Source organism: Lytechinus pictus, chromosome 3, assembly GCF_037042905.1.
Source record: "Lytechinus pictus isolate F3 Inbred chromosome 3, Lp3.0, whole genome shotgun sequence".
Lineage (NCBI taxonomy): Eukaryota > Metazoa > Echinodermata > Echinoidea > Temnopleuroida > Toxopneustidae > Lytechinus > Lytechinus pictus.
In genome coordinates this window covers 8969861-8987500 of record NC_087247.1, presented here as the reverse complement: position 1 = coordinate 8987500, position 17640 = coordinate 8969861, and the positions used below count along the sequence as shown (strand labels likewise).

General features: G+C 36.1%; 1 long non-coding RNA gene across 1 annotated transcript; it reads left to right on the top strand.

Moving 5' to 3' along the window:
- Nucleotides 1-3221: 3221 nt before the first annotated feature.
- Nucleotides 3222-16188, top strand: LOC135153510 (uncharacterized). The gene is made up of 6 exons (XR_010292896.1): nt 3222-3420; nt 6591-6915; nt 9136-9783; nt 10406-10898; nt 11856-12048; nt 13719-16188. It is a non-coding gene; the product is annotated as an uncharacterized LOC135153510 (long non-coding RNA).
- The last annotated feature ends 1452 nt before the right edge of the window (nt 16189-17640 follow it).

The following is a 17640-nucleotide window of genomic DNA, read 5'->3' as shown; positions in this document are numbered from 1 at the left end:
AATTCCCTTTTCATTACAGTTTATTGGCGATTTGCGCTCGCATTAATTGATAAAAATATATTGACCAGGGCATCCTATTCATAATTACAAAAGTGCTTAAAATGTCCAGTTTTCAGGCCTTGATATCAACCAATTTCGTGCTCTCATTAGGCTTATGATATCAATAAATAAGCTGATAACATTTTCATGAATTCCTATTAACTAAATTGTCCCTTTTTTCAGAATATCAAATATCTACAGCTCGCGCTTCGCACTCGCATTATTGATTTTCATGATAAAAACAGGTATAAGATGCCCAGATTCTAAGCCTAAATGTAAAACACGCGCACGCATGTTTATTGATATTCGCAGTTTTTTCTTTATTTAAAACATACTTGAATTACCCAGTTTCAGATCAGAATATCAAAACTTTTCTGCTCGCGCTTCGCGCTCGCATTATTGATGTAAGAACATACCCAATTACTCATCTTTTTCATGATTTACAAAACATGAATAGATTGTCCCGTATTTAGGTCTAACTCATTTTTTTGCGCTCGCATTGTTTAGTTGTATACCTATCCTGTTCATGATTGCGAAAAGTGCTTAGAATGTCCATTTTTTTTAGGTCGGAATGTCAACAATTTTCAGCTCGCGCTTCACGCTCGCATTGTTTGATTGTTGAAATATGCATCGTATTCATGGCTAACTGCAAACGGTTCTTAACAGGTCCCTTTTCGATCAGACCAGAACGTATATTACAAAAATTCTGCTCGCGCTTCGCCCTCACATTATAGTTATATAGTTACATACGCATCATGTTCCGGATCACAAACATCAGGGGCATATCGAGCTTTGGCCAATAGGGGGTGGGGGCGAAAAAAAAATCACCCACATTTTCCCTGATCGGCCGCTCAAAGATGAAGGGGTAGTCCTAACAGTCACTTCTTAACTTTATTCTTATAAAACAGCTTTAATATTATATGTAATATGTAATAATCTCATAAGCCCTATTAAAATAGTACGAGCGGGAAGCGCCAGCTATTTTTTTTTTCATGTATTTTGCATTATTTGTCAATTTCCCTTTTTTTTTTTTTTCTTTGTAAATCGGTTTGCTAACTGATAACTTCGAAAAATCTGTTTGGTAAATGAAAGGGCTACCCTCTGGAAATAACATCCTCATTTTTTAGTTACAAGAAAAAAAGGCAGATTAAAAAAAATATGTATTTTCCATAGATACTACTTTAATAGTTGTTCCCCCCAGGCCCCCGCAAGCCATCATCCTCGCCCCGCCGCCCAGGCTAGCTTCATATATCATAATGTTACAATATCTGCATGTTTATGAGATTTGAGGAGCATGTAATGATCCTGCCAAAAGAGGACGCTACAAACGTTTAGTAAATGCTACTCTCTCGACTATTATCCAGAAGACGACAAGCTGGTGTAATTATGTTTGTGTTTGACTCATAATATAACTTCAAACAATCTACAGCAATTTTAAAACGTTTAAAAAAAATTAATGTCTTATTGCACGAAGCACTGATAAAATTAGACTCATAATCAAACTAGCTTCTTTTTTTCATGAAAAGCGGGGGTTCGGAAAAATTTATCATCCAAAGTTTTTTTTTAATCGATTTAACCCAACGCAGCGTTTCTCTCGTGATTTTCATTGTCAGAAATTTGTATGAAGTTGCTTGATAAGGGTTATTTTCACCTTTCACAGAAGCTTGAAAAACTGGATCGTTTGATAATTTATAATTAACCCATTGTCATCATTTTTCATATATTATGATATGAACCAGCATTATTCAACGATGAACAGTTTACTTGGATAAGTAGTGGGGTAGTAGATGATTTCGAAATAGGGGTGCAAAAAACGAGTTTGAAAAAGAGGACCAGAAGACAAGCTATTCTGTTTTATGTCCGAATTTCAATATATATATAAGCATTTGGCCTCTCACATATATAGTGCCTTCGGGTATATAGCGAACAAATAAGACCTCTCCATCTTTTCCGTGATAACATTGCCTATTATGTTAATGTTCTCGATAGATTAGACCACAAAGGAAGTTTGACTACTTTTACAGTTTCCCCCTTTTTTTCTTTAATGATACAACATATAGGCCTATATGTCAGGGGCGGATACAAGATTTCCAAAGGGGGGGTGGGCACATTTTCTCGAGGAAAAATTTGACAAGCCCCCCCCCAAAAAAAAAAGTTTTTAAACAAAAATTAAGGATATTTCGTCTACTAAAAAAATGGCAAGCAAAAATAAAACAAAAAAAGTCTTCACTTTCAAGAGGGGCGGCACACTTCTGTTTTAACGGCATTTTTACATTATTTTTTAATTGTGCCTCTCAATTTTAGACAAATTGAAAATAAAAACTTGACAAAAACATTTCATATTTGTGCTAGATACTCCTCAACACAAACATTTCAGATTACACTGTTTGTTCAGTGGTGACATATCACGATAGAAAATGTATTATAAATCATAGATTTGACATTTATGAAACGATGTTTGAAAATATAATAACAAACAATAGAATACATTTAGCATGAATATTACTTTTTTTCTTCAAAGAAAATTCCTCCTGAAATATACTTTAATCCCAACAGCATCCAAAGAGCTCAATACTCTCTTTCATTTGATACCAAATTAGTCATGGAAGTATTTATTTTTCTGAAGATATAGTAAATTTTACAATGTTTGGCAAATGAACAAAATTTCACTGAATTCCATGGGTGTACGTCCGGGTGTACGTAAACTTTATAATAATAACCATTACCACGAAACACACAGCGACTTCTGGCTGTAACGTAAGTGGTAAAAGTATCTGTTTTTATCCAGTACTGGTTACCTTTTTTGGCTTTGCCCCCTCCCCCCCCAAAAAAAAAAAATGATAAAAATAAAATAAAATAAATAAATAAAATAAAAATAAATACGTTCTATTCAGGGGCGGATACAGGATTTTCCAAAAGGGGGGCACATTTTCCCGATGAAAAATTTGACAAGCCAGGCAAGCCAGTGATGCGTTTTTTATTATTTAGTTGGGTTTATATAGATACGGTATGCTATTAATATTTTTTCTTAGTTTTAATGCCCCCATCCCCAATTTCTACCGTCTCTCCGCTGCTCCTGCGCGCACTTTAGAATTTACAAAAAGCTGTAGAATCAGAAAATCGTGCCTTTCTTCTGTGAACTTGGCGATTACGTAATGCGCACTGCAGTATAAGTACGGCGCGGTACCGGCGGTACGATCCGATCGAGCGGACAATTTGAAAAATGGCTGTGCGCAGAATTGAATACAGTATAATAATAATGATCAATGATTTACTTGTTATTGAATTCATATAAATCTAAGCAAAGGAAGAAAACTCGCCATTCTTTCCGGGAGACGTGACTCTATCATTTCTAACCACATTTGGAACACTTATAGAAAGGTACCGTGTAAGTTTGTAAGTTAAGGCAAAAGCATCCGCGACCGCGACCTCAAGTGATGTTCGTGTAGGCTCCACTAACCCAGGGTCCAGGGAGCTCCGGCCCCGGGGTTCCGGGCCGTGAAGCTGGAGCTCCCTGGGTTACACTTCACTAAGCCGGTAGTGAAGTGGAGTGCAGTGGAGCTGGAGCCTAAACGACCATCACTTGAGATAAGCATGGACGTGTGGCTGTGAATAATAATTTGTTGGCAGATTATACCAATCTGTTTTGTTTATAAGTCATGATCTGATAATCATTATCCAGTATGTTTCACAATAATTATCTTTTTGGGGGGATGTTGGAAATGCATACAGATGCATAGCCTAGACAAGATAAAATTGATTTCAGAATGCTGTCAATTTTGGCAGCCATGACGGGGCCAGGGGTTTCCAAAGAACAAAAAAAAAATTATGTGTAATGCAATGCACAAGGTGTGTTGCTAAACTATGTCATTACTGTATAAATTGTAATGCATGCTTGAGTCACCCAGTGAGAATCTATATCCATGCATTGCTATTTCACTCTGCCCACATTTCCAAAATCACAAAAATACTTATTATTCAAAGTTGATTAGGATTTAGATCTATTTTGGTTAAAAAACATTTTATTTGATCGATAAGGTCTAGGCTCTTTGCATTAATAAATTCATTTCATTTAATCACCAAGCTTCCCATGCACCTCTTGGAATTCCTGAAAGTTTTATCGCTCATACATTAGATTACAGCGCTCTGAAATCTTATCCTAAATTAGCATCACTGGACAAATTTATTTGCGAGAAGTCATTTCCATGCATGTGTTCAGAATTTCATGAATGAAACCAATTTTTACTTTAGGTAAAATAAGAATATTTACATTTTTACAACATATTTTTCAGTCCAGTCTAAATGAACAAAGAAATACACTGCTGTTTACTTTGACCGTTTTACGGCTGATCAGTGAATGATCATCAAATAAATAGCCAGTGATTTTGACTGGCCATGTGTTGTAAGCTACTGAAATCCTTGCATCTGATTGGTTCAGATCAAATTTGTCAGTGAAAATCACTGCCAAGGTGCTACATCAAGGTGCCCCAGACCACACTGATGTACGATATTAAAACCTCAATATTAGTGTGAAACGTAAGGATCAAGTCCACCCCAAGAAATAAGTTCATTTGATTTTCATTTTTGCAGATTTGACATTACATGTACAACTCTTTTATTGGATGACAATATATTACCACAATGGCAATTCCAAATGAAACATGTCACTATATGGGTAAATTGCCAATACGTCCACTCACCACATGGTCTACCTTCATTGAGTCTAATGCCATTCCGTCCATCAACAATTCGTCTAACAACCATTTGGTCCAATCAACACTTCATCTAATCACCATTTCGTCTAACAAGTAGTTGGTCTAATACCCATTTTCTTTTCATTCATTTTGCACAATTAACACTTTAGTTTGATTAGACCAAATGGTATATGGACTAAATGGCTATTGGACCAACTGGCTATTAGACGGAATGGCATTAGACTAAATGAAAGTAGACCATATGGTGAGTAGACGAATTGATGATAGACCAATGGTAGTAGACGGGTTGGCAATTGATTGGCATTAGACGAATTGGAAATAAACCACTATATGTATATATCATTGGTTCCCTCGATCGATTGCATACCAAGTGGTGTGCATAAATAATTGTTTGACAACTTCCTTATATTACATCCGTTTTTTTAATGAAATTTTCAAATTTATACTCATTTAATTTGAATAACCAACTCCTTGTTGGGTTGTACTTCCCCTTTCAAGATTCACATAGATTTTAGTACAATCACTGTATTATAGGGCATTCGTCAATTATTTTATTATAGCTGGGGTCCGTTTCATAAAGCTCTTCCAAACTCAATTATTTTGACTGGACCTATTGAAAATGTCATGATTCCTGCTTGTTTTCACCTCTGTGTATTTATTTCTTGTTTTTGTCACAATATTCCCCTTTCAAGTCAGTAAATTCTGATCTTTTTAACTCGATGAATTCGGGGGAAGGGGGAGGTAGGTTGGTAAAAAAAACAGCCCCAATTGAAATAAAAGTTTATTGGAAATGTGTTAGAAGTGATATAAATCATGGCGACTCATTAACCCTATCTAGGCCTGGGGTATTTTAGGAATTCATATGCCCAGGGGGGGGGGGCCTTGAGATCTCGGCCGTCGACCACGTGATCGTGTTGAAAATTGGCAGGTTGTCTGGGACATGATCTACAAAATTTTAATTTCATGCAAATTTCTATTAAATGATTATGCTAATTTATGCATAATTAGTATGCAAAAAAATACTTTTTCCTCTAATTCCCTAAATAAAGCTCCAAATATTCTAATTTTTGGTATAGAAACTTTTTATGGTGTTCTTCGCAAGTGTTCATGAAAAAATTGCGATATCAGATCAGTTTCTATACATTCTTATGTATTTCTCTGTTTTTTAACCTTTCGTTTTTCATTGTTTTTTTTTCAATGAAATTTGTTGGGGACTCTTCTGAGATCATGAACAGCATAAAATGAATACATTTAGACAAGCAAAACTAAAAATAATCATACATTTATGATTTTTGTTTGAAAACACAATTTGCATTGACTTTGTACACGAAATTACGTTTTTGATCAATATTTGGTCTGACATGCACTTAGATAATGTTACGTATTTTCGGAACCGTGTACCCGGGTGATGCAAAATTGGTCTCAAAAGTTGCGCAAGACTTGAAAGTAAAAAGCCAGCGAGCGGCGCAGCGAAAATGTGGCACGAAACATTGAGGGTGGGCCTTCGAGGCCTCCCCCCCCCCCCCCCCCCGGCCTAGCTAGGGTTAAAGTAAGAAAACAGTAATTGCAGAACTTTTTCTTTGAGGAGGAGGGGAGGTTTAAAGAATATGGAACTTCAGGAGATTAATGCTTAATGAAATGTAGGCAAACAACATAAACGAATGAGATAGTCATCAATGATGGCATCATAACTGATTTCCTTTACGTCAAGTTGTAATTTGTTACATTTTAAAAATTGAGTCAGCTTGATTTATGCCTCATAAACTAAGATGATGCCATTAATGACGATGGTGATTTTAATGAATCCAATTCTTTCATATCTTTATATTAATGCAGGGACAGAGCTTGTGGCCTAGAGAAAATTCCTATCCCTTTTGAGAACTCAAATCATCGATGATGGCATCCTAACTGGCCTTCCTCTGTGTCAAAGACAACTGTGAATTAGATCAAGGATGATGGTGCCCCAGTGGACTTCCTCTACATGAAGACAACTGTGAACTCTGTCAACGATGATTACGTCCATCTGGCTTCCACTATGTCAAAGACAACTGTGAACTAGATCAAGGATGATGGTGCCCCAGTGGACTTCCTTTGCATGAAGACAACTGTGAACTTGGTCAAAGATGATGATGTCCAAACAGATTTCTTGTACACAATGGAGGTAAGAGTAATACCAGTAACAATTCTACAAATTTTGAAATATACCCTGTTAATCATATGAACTATTTTTTTTATAGTCTCACCTGCATAGCAGAGTGGGACTATAGGCGCCGCTTTTCTGATGGCGGCGGCGGCGTCAACATCAAATATTAACCGAAGGCTATGTTTTTTAAACGACATCATAGCTTAGATAGTATATTGACGTAGTTCATGAAACTTGGACATTAGGTGTATTACTGAACAACCTGCCTGAGTTTCAGGTCACATGATTAAGGTCAAAAGTCATTTAGGGTCAGTGAACTTAGAGCATGTTGGGAGAATCAAAATCTTAACCTAATGTTAAGTTTTTGAAATGTCATAACTTAAAAAGTATATGGACCTAGTTCATGAAACTTGGCCATAAGGGTAATCAGATTAGTGCTGTTATCGTTAGGAAAATTCTCTGTCGATATCGCGCTAAAAATATCTTACCGATATTGATAACTATCGACAAAAGAACATAATCAATACATATTTTTTATTCATTATAGCGATGTCACATACTCGCGTTGGTCAAAATTTGTTTCTGCCAATGTACCAAGAACGCTTTAAAATCCGCGTTCATCAGATGTAAATGGTTACATAACATCTTTTAACAAACATATTTGGCATAAATACATCCTCACCTTTCACGTTATTTGCATTATTTTAGGGTTGGATGAAGGTATGTCAATAATTTTTGAGCTTTTTGGACATCGTTTTGAGCAGTCAACATCTTTCGCCTATCCGCCATTTTGATATCGTGCTGTACATCTTTGAATGTAGACGGCAGAAACACACGGCCGTGTGCTGCCTTCTACGTTAGTTGGTACTTCGCTAAAACTGAGCTTGCGCTAGTGATGTTTTTTTATTCGATCGAATGCAGTCACAATGTTTGGATTGTCATGATTATATAAGCGAAGTGGGGGTGAGATCGTGTTTTGTGGCTAGTAAGTACTCGTATTTTGTTGAGATTTTGGAGTAACTGTTCTGTGCAGTTTGAGAAAAATATTTTTCATGATTTTTCGTTTGAAAAGCCACCTTGAAAAGGCCGTGAATTCTGTGAAATTACTTTGTCCCTACATGATTAACGACAACAAGGGAAAGGTTATCAATATCGCTAAGTGGCAAAAAACAAGCGATTATCGACAAGACTAGCGATAAAGACGTTATCGATAACAGCCCTAAATCAAATATTACTCAACATCCTGCGTGAGGTCACATGACAAAGGTCATTTAGGGTCAATGAACTTTGGTGTATTTGGGGGTATTTGTTGAATTATTATCATAACTTCGAAAGTTTATGGATCTGGTTCATAAAATTTGGACATAAGAGTAATCAAGTATCCCCAAACATCCTGTGTGAGTTTCAGGTCACATAAACAAGGTCAAATGTCATTTAATGTCAATGAACTTTGGCCATGCTAGGGGTATTTGTTGAATTACCTTCATAACTCTGAAACTTAAGTGTATGGATCTAGATCTATTTCATAAAACTTGGACATAAGAGTAATCAAGTATCACTGAACATCATGTGCAAGTTTTAGGTCACATGACCATAGTCAAAGGTCATTTAAGGTTAATAAACTTTGGCCATGTTGGAGGTAATTGTTAGATTGCTGTCATAACTTTGAAAGCTAAATGGATATCTATAGTTTATGAAATGTGGAAATGGGGCTGGGGTAATCAAGTACAATATGCAGCATCGGAATACATTCTCCCTACAATTACTGCAATCTGTATAACATTTCAGATTCCTGTGCAGTATCAAAGGGCACTGCAAAAAATAGATTACTGGTACCATGGACCTAAGTAGGTCCATGCTGGTACCAAGTGTTGTGAAATCATGAAGTTTAAATTTAGCCCAGAAAAAAAAAATTGTTGGAATACAAGATGTATAAGATAATCAGGTGCATGTATGAAACCAAACAATTTGGTCAATGTCTAGGCACATTTATACTCCCATTTGTCATGTCTAAAATATATCTTGTATTTCCCTTGACTTGGACAAAAGCTAACACATGTTTTACATTTTCAATGTTATCAATTTATTTTTAGTAAATCATAAAAAGAAAAAAGATAAATATTGAAGATATAGTATCATTGAGTCAGCTTGATTCATGCCTCCTAAACTTTGTGATACCATTAATGACGATGGTAATTTTAATGAATCCATGACTTTGATATCTTTATGTTAATGCAGAAACATACCGGTAGCTCATGGCCTAGAGAAGATTCCTCATTCCATATTGAGAACTCAGGCATTGTTGATGGCATCCCAGTGGATGTCCTCTACATCAAAGACAAATATGAACTTGGTCATCGATGATGGCATCCCAACGAATTTCCTCTACATCAAAGAAAATTGTGGATGCGGTCGATGGTGGCATCCTGATTAATTTTCTCTACGTCAAAGATAACTGTGGACGCGGTTGACGATGATGGTGTCCTGGTGAATTTTGAACTTGCCACTTGGTCAACGATGGTGGCATCCCAACTGATTTCCTCTTCTACAAAGGCAGCTAAGAACTCAGGTCAATGATGAAAGCATCCCAACATATTTCCTCTAGGTCAAATACAACTGTGAACTCTTGTGAATGATTATGGCATCCCAAAAGATTTCCTCTACTACAAAAGCAGCTGAGATCTCGGGTAAACGATGATGGCGTCCAGACGGATTTCAGCTATACCAAAGACAACTGTAAACTAGGACAACAATAATAATAATGTCCAACTAGACTTCCTCCATGTGAAAGACAACTGTAAAATCGATCAATGATGTTGGTGCCCCAGTGGACTTCCTCTTGTCAATGATAATGACATCCCAACAGATTTCTTCTACACAATGGAGGTAAGAATTATACCGGTACTGCACAATTCTAGAAATATGCAAATATGCCAACCTCCCTGTTAGTCATATGAACTAGATCTATTGTTATTTAAATGTGTAGGCCTCAAGGAAAAAAACCCTTTTCTCAATAATATTACAATGTGCAGCATCAGAATACATTCTCCCTACAATTACTGCAATTGTGTATACAATTTTAGATTCCTGTGCAATATCAAAGTGCACTGCAAAAAATAGATTATCAATACCAAGAGTTGTAAAATCATGAAGTTTAAACTGAGCCCAGAATGAAAAAAAAGTGTTGGAATACAAGATGTACAAAATGATAAGGTATGAAACCAAACAGTTTGGTCAATGGTTTAGGCACATCTCCCATTTGTCATGTCTAAAAATATTGCTTGCATTTACCTTGACTTGGACGAAAGCTATAACACATGTTCTACATATTTTGTTTATTTATTAATTCATTTTTTTTCCACTAAATCATTATAAAAAGAACAAAGACAAATTTTGAAGATATAGTATCGAGTCAGCTTGATTTATGCCTCCTAAACTTTATGATGGCATTAAATGACGATGGTAATTTTAATGAATCCATGACTTTGATATCTTTATGTTAATGCAGAAACATAGCTCATGGTCTGAAGAAGATTCCTATCCATGTTCGGAACTCGGGCATTGATGATGGCATCCCAGTGGATGTCCTCTACATCAAAGACAACTGTGAACTTGGGTTATCAATGATGGTGACCCATTGGATGTCCTCTACATCAAAGACAACTGTGAACTCAGGTTATCAATGATTGCAAGGTCCTCTACATCAAAGACAACTATGAACTTGGGTTATCAATGACGGTGACCCATTCGATGTTCGGTACACCATAGACAACTTTGAACATGGGTTATCAATGACGGTGACCCATTGGATGTCCTCTGCATCAAAGACAACTGTGAACTCGCGTTATCAATGATGGTGACCCATTGGATGTCCGGTACACCAAAGACAGCTGTGAACTTGGTCAATGATGATGGTATCCCAAAAGATTGCCTAAAGATATGTCAAGGACGACTTTGAGTTATCAAGACTGAATATAGGCAGGAGTCGTGAACACATGCAGGTAAGAATGATACTCCATGATTCTAAGAAATACACAAAGATGCCAACTATTCTTCTAGTTGATTGCAATGTGTATGTACTCAAAAGAAAGTATGTCAAGTATTTTGTTAATTGAGTGAGTTTTTTTTCATTACCAAAAGGATTTGCCTATTAAAGTCAAATCTCATTACATTCAAATCAAAGTGCAGGGCAGCTGAAGCGATCATGAAGGGAAATCGAGAGGCTTGGAGACTAAAAAATTGCCTTTTGCAACTTAAAAAAACCCTGTAAAATCAGTAGACATGGTTTTGTATCTCACCTTTCTTCCTTTCACCTCACTCCCAAACAGCTGCAAAGAAAACGCCTACCATAACGAATTGACTGCAAAATTAAAGAAAATAAAAAGCATGTCTATCATGGAGCAAAGTCAAATGTGCAGTGTCGGTATACCTTAGGCAGGGTGCGGTTCTCAGCTTTATGCAAATTAGCACTGAGAGCTGCCGAAACCAGTAACCAATGCGAAACACCCAAAACCGATAGGAACAAAAGATCACGCGTACATATAGTTCACAGGTTGATGGGAAAGTGGGCAGACTCACAGGATTGATAGGGATACCAATTAGGTACGGTATCTTATTTACAAATGCGACAGAACATCATCGAATTGTAAATATTCAAACAATTCTGGCACGTTCTTGTGACAGAAGGAATAAAAACATTTTCAAAAATATTTCCATCAATGAATGAACAAAATGTACCTGTTGATCCGCCAGGTTTACATCCCTTGTGACTTATTCTGAAAGCAACCAGTGATGTTAAAGTTTTACCCACATCCAACCCGTTGCCAATTGAAACCAGTGGCCCCAGTACAAAACCTAGCACAATTTCAGAATTCAGTAGGCAGCGACTTTTAATAGTAGAGTTTCATTAACTAGTCAGTATGAACCACCTCCCCCTTTTCTTTAATTGTCTTTTTTAGAATGGACGTCTCTTGCCAGACTTCAACTACCAGGTGCCTCTTTGAATGTAACAGTGCATGCAAGTGCTGGACGAACTGTCGCAATCGCTTCATACGGTACGGCTTCAGGATAGAAATGCAGATGTTTTCCCTAGTTCTACGATGGGATGAGCTTTAGGATGCAGGATGTTCCTTGAGGCTCTTTTCTATATGAGTAAGTACAATAGAGAATCAAAGAAGAAGATCTAATCATTAATGATGTAAAGGCCAGCCCCAGTGCACTTACGGATGCAAAACGTTAAAAAAAATCTTGCCATCCGTTGGAAAATGCTATGCATCCGTTGTGTACTCATTGCATATATGTGTTTCATACGCATCTATCAAGCATCCATTTACTGTGATTTTTGCCAACTATTTTTGGAGCAGATAAAAAGATGGATGGAGCCACTTTGAAATTTTGCTTGTCCGTTCGTCCCTTATGCGTACATTTTGTATCCATTGGTCACTGGGACCGGGCCTTAATGAACAACCTGTGGCCAGTTTCAGAAAGAGGAACCCTGCGCAGACACTCTTATAACTGGAATAGTAGTGACCATCAAAAACAGAACAGACAATGAACTCCAGACACAGATTGAATTGGCTCACTCAGTTACTATGAAAATTTAGTTTAAGTACAGCATGCGTAGATAAAATTATATTGCCAAGATCTATAGGCCCACTGCCAACATTTGACCTAGATCTAATTGTGTAGCAATATTAAAAGTATCAATCAGTTTTTGTATTGTGGGTAGTGCTTATTACAGGTGATTGGCTTGTCATATTGCAGTCATTGATCATTTCATGCCTAAATCGGTTTCATTGAGCTAGAAGCCATTGCCACATTGATGCATGTGGCCATTGAATCTGATGTCCTCAGTTAAATGTTTTGGACAAATGTTATGCATGCTAGTATTCTGGTGGGTGTGTCATGAAGCTGTTTGTAAAGTTGCAAAATACTTTATATATGAATGAAACATGTTCTTAGGGGCTAGGTCAGCTATATAGGATTATATCATTTAGCGCAAAGAAAGGGTCACCGGTCGTGCATCAATTAGGACTTAAGTACATGAAACTTACAAACAGCTTTATGCATCACCCACTTGGAGTGAAATAATGCTGTGAGTTAAGGGGTTAATGTGATTTTGCCTGTGCAAGATAATTGGATACGAAACTCTGCAAATCCAAAATACTCTATGTTGATTTATTAGTTTTAAATTCAATTTGTTCACACTGTAATGTCATAGCAGTATTATTTTATCACTCAATAGCTGCCAGTCGCATGTCACGTTTTTCATGATAGAGAACATCAATTTGCATGGCGACATTCTAAATACAATGAGTATTCATTATAAAATCTCTTAATTTGTTCCTGAATATACCAATCTTTACTACTTAGAGATTTGCTTATAGATAAAAAAGAAGAAATGATCATACATTAGAAAAACAAATTAATATTTTGCGATGCCTCTTGAGAAAAAGTTGACATCTGTTGCGCGCGCTAATACTAAAGTGAATGCACATCTGTTGCGCGCGCTAATACTAAAGTGAATGCACATCTGTTGCGCGCGCTAATACTAAAGTGAATGCATGCATTCATGCAATTATTCAGCGCTGGGCAATGCGGTTCAACCGGATATGCTGTTTACTAAAGTCCAGGAAATGGAGAGAAATTTGCCCTCATATTTCTTTGCTTTAGTTCTACTGTGTTGCAGACCCTATCGTACAAAAAACATGTTTTGTTTTTATATTTTTTATTTAAGGGACTATAGAAAAAGTAGAAAGTAAAGTATTAAAGGGGAAATAATCCATCAACTTCCTATTCTACCTTTATCTCAATTTTTACAGAGCTCTCCTGAATGCAAGACTACCATATAGCAAGGATGGCAACGTCACATCACATCGTTCCAGAGGCGACGGATGACAACGGATACAATGTCTCAGGTTCAACAGGAGGTTGTGACAGATGACAAAGATGACTTGACGGTGCTCTCCTTGTGCTTGCCAGTGATCCCTTCCAAGAGAACTTCCAGTATCGCGTTCAGGACCAGGGCCCCGTCTTACAAAGAGTTACGATTGATCCAATCAATGGTAACTCTATGGAAATCCATCAGTGTCATAAATTTTTCTACAGGAAATAAGCTCATTCTCCTTCGGAAACAAAGAGAATCACACTGAATCTTCAAGAAAATTATGAATGTATGAATATACATCGTATCTAGAAAATATTTTGAACAAATTTGCATTTTAGATGTTGACGTTGCTGGCCTTCCATAATTGTGGTTGATTGGACCAATCATAACTCTTTGTAAGACGGGACCTAGAAGATTTGAGATCATGCTATGCAGCTAAAGATCTGTAATGCCTGTCGCACACTACACAATCTTTTTGTGATCCAATTTTTTGAAAAAAAAGTTGTAATATTGTTCAACCTTACCTTTACAACTTACAAATCTTAACGAATATCAAAATTGAAATTTCAATCAATTATGAGCCTCCTTTGAAGGAATAAAAGCGATGTCATACAAATCACATCATCGGCTACAATTTGAAGCCAATTTACTCTGACCACAAGGTTTGCAGAGAAACAATGTTTTGTTTTTCATATTCCTGGATTATTCCAAACTTCTTAAAAGATAATTTTACTTTTATAAGTTTCATATTTAATGCAAAATTATGATGTTTTAAAAAATTGGGTCGCAGATGGATTACATAGTGTGCGTTGGGCTTAACAGAACATCAGAGATCAAGATGGAGAGTGAGACCATTAGACTGGCTTTCATAAAGGGCAAGTCCACTGCAACAAAAAGTTAATTCGAATAAAATTACAAAATCAAACAAGGGTAATGCTGGAAATTTCATCAAAATTAGATGTAAAATATGAAAGTTATGATATATTAAAGTTTCATAAAACAGTTATATGCAATTCCTGGCTGGTATGCAAATTTTTTATGAGGAGACTGATGACATCAACCCTTACTATGTCTTTTTTATTTTATGATATGAGTATGAAATATTGTTATTTTCTCATTATAATGTTAAAGAATGTTCTCCCAGAACATGTGGAATTACCATTGCGGTATTAAACCTATTATGATTTGATGAAATACCTTGTTATTGTCAAATATGCCCCCAAAAATGAAATATAGTATAATTCATTGAAGAAAAAAAATTGCATATCTCTGGGTTGGGCATATTTTATATAAATAAGCAAAATTCTTAAGTGTAATAGTTTTCTTGTTTGACATCAGATTTTGATGAAATTTTCTGTGTGCTAATGTTAATTAAAAAAAAAAATTTAATCAACTATTTTGTGGGTTGACTTGCCCTTTTAACCCTAACTTACTGGGGGAGGGGGCCTTTTAAGCCCCCCTTGACATTTTTGCGCAAGATATCCGCTGTGCAAAATTTTTGACCATGCCGCTCTCTATATCTTTGAGACCAAGCTTGTGATGCCCGGACACACTGCAGTTACAAAATTATGCAACATAGCAGAACAAAATTGCTCAAAAAACGTATATCATGTACAGGATTAATATAAAATATGTTTCATCTAGAATTCATATATGAGTGATTATTCTCACTTTGATATTTTGACAAGCCATTTGATTTGATGCTTTTTATGACTGAAATCATGTCCCTGATGAATTTTTTTGAAAAAACATTAGAAAAAGAGATGAAAAAACAATAAAATACAGAAGAAATTGATTCGGTAGCGGATTTTTTTCACTTGCAGTTAGGAATGCCACAGAATATTTTACAAAGAATTTAGCTCTCTAGGAGCTTTATTTATTGAATAATAGCAAAAAGTATGATTTCATGAATAAATTAGCATAATTAATTCAGATTTTAAAAAGTGAATTTGTTGCAAGTTACCAATTCAACGGCATATATCATTTCATTCTCTACCTTCATGCAAATTTTCGTCGCGATCCGCGGCCAGGATCTTAGGGGGACCCTAAAAGGCCACCCCCCCCCCCCCGTACCTACTTTAAGCTCACAAAATAACCAGGTAAGTTAGGGTTAAATGGTGGTGAAATAGATGTACATGTATATATTGGTATTCTGTTATGCATGTAACGGGGAAGTTCACCCTGACAAAAAAAATTGTTGTAACAATAGCAGAAAAAATAATGCCGAAGGTTTGAGAAAAATTTGTCAAAGAATTGATTATAGCAAATGGTTAAAAAATATCAATGAAATGTCATATTCTCAGAAAATTGACAATGTTTTTACTGTACCTTTTGTATATCAATAGACAAATCATTTCACACCTGATCATGAAAAGAAAATTAAAAATATGTAATCAGGGACCATTAAAAAAAAAAGAAATTACATAACATATGGCGCAGCTGCTCGTTTATGACGTCACACATCCAAAAATTTAAATTCTAATATCTTTCATGATTTTTAACGGATTTCAATTTAACCTTCACCAATATTTTTCATTAGTTTTCTGCTATTTTTACAACAAACTTTTTGTCAGGGTGAACTTCCCCTTCAAGTGTACCATCTGAAATATACTACACCTGTTTGTTATTGTAACTCAGATAAAGCTAAATGTATAACAGTAACTTCAAAGAACCTAAAAATCAGATATTCTTACATCTTTGGCAACTATTTTGGATCGCAAATGAAATGAAATAAAAGAAAACAGGTGCTCACATTGCACAAAGTAATCTACCCAAAATATAAAAGCTTGTGCAAAAGATATATCAGAATCAGGATTCATATTAGAACCTTACAGTTGTCCATCATTTCCTCTGTCCTCTCCAAAATTGTAGTATGCCCGCAAAAAGTTATTTTTAGTTGCTTTCATATATTTCAGCTTTCTTTGAGGTGATAGATACATACATTCTTCTACAGATGGTATATCTTTCAGTAGCCTGTTGCATTAAAAGCATCATAACTCAATCTCAATGCCATATCTCTATGGAAAGCCAAGCTGGTCAATGCAACAAATGGACAAAATGCAGACACATTTACTTTGTACCTGGAAAGCATAGTCTATTCATGAACGATTATTGTCTTGCTTGGCTTTCCATAGACATTGCTTCATGCTGGAGTTATATTGCTTTCATGAAATGGAACCCCAGGGTTGTTAACTTGATATTTCTCAGGGTTTTTTTTTTTTTGGGGGGGGGGCTCAGATTCTCAGAAGTGTTTTCAATTGCATCATGGAACAAAACCATGAATTATGCAGATTTTAGGAAATAATTTACGCCTATTTCATTGGGTTCACTAAGAAAAGTCCAATTATAAATGCACACTTTCAGCAATGGGTGCTTGATTGAAGGAGGATAATACGTTAAAGCTGCATAAACATTGGTTTTGTACCATGGTATAATTGAAGCTTCTTTTTAGAATACGGGCCAGTATCTGTGTTATTTTAATGAAATGTTGTGCAGTGGATTCAGTATTCACAGTGCTGCCCTACAACACCAGTCCTATCTGTTGTTTGCTGAATTATGTGGATCATGTTGACTTTGTATCCATGGGGAATGACTGGATCCAGTAGGGAACTGCTTTACTAGAGTTATCATGGTGCATCATGGGAAAACTGCAAAAGCAGTGCACGTCTTTGTCATTTCTCATCATTTTTGGTTGGTAGGATTTTGATAAATTTCATAATCAGGGTGAAATTTTTTGTGGATTCCAGAAATATTCAAACTATTCTCAAAACATGCTGAAGATTTGATAACTGGCCATATTTTCTTGCTGTTTCCCTGGTCAAATATATGTATATGCATCTTCCTGTGCAAGGGCTTGC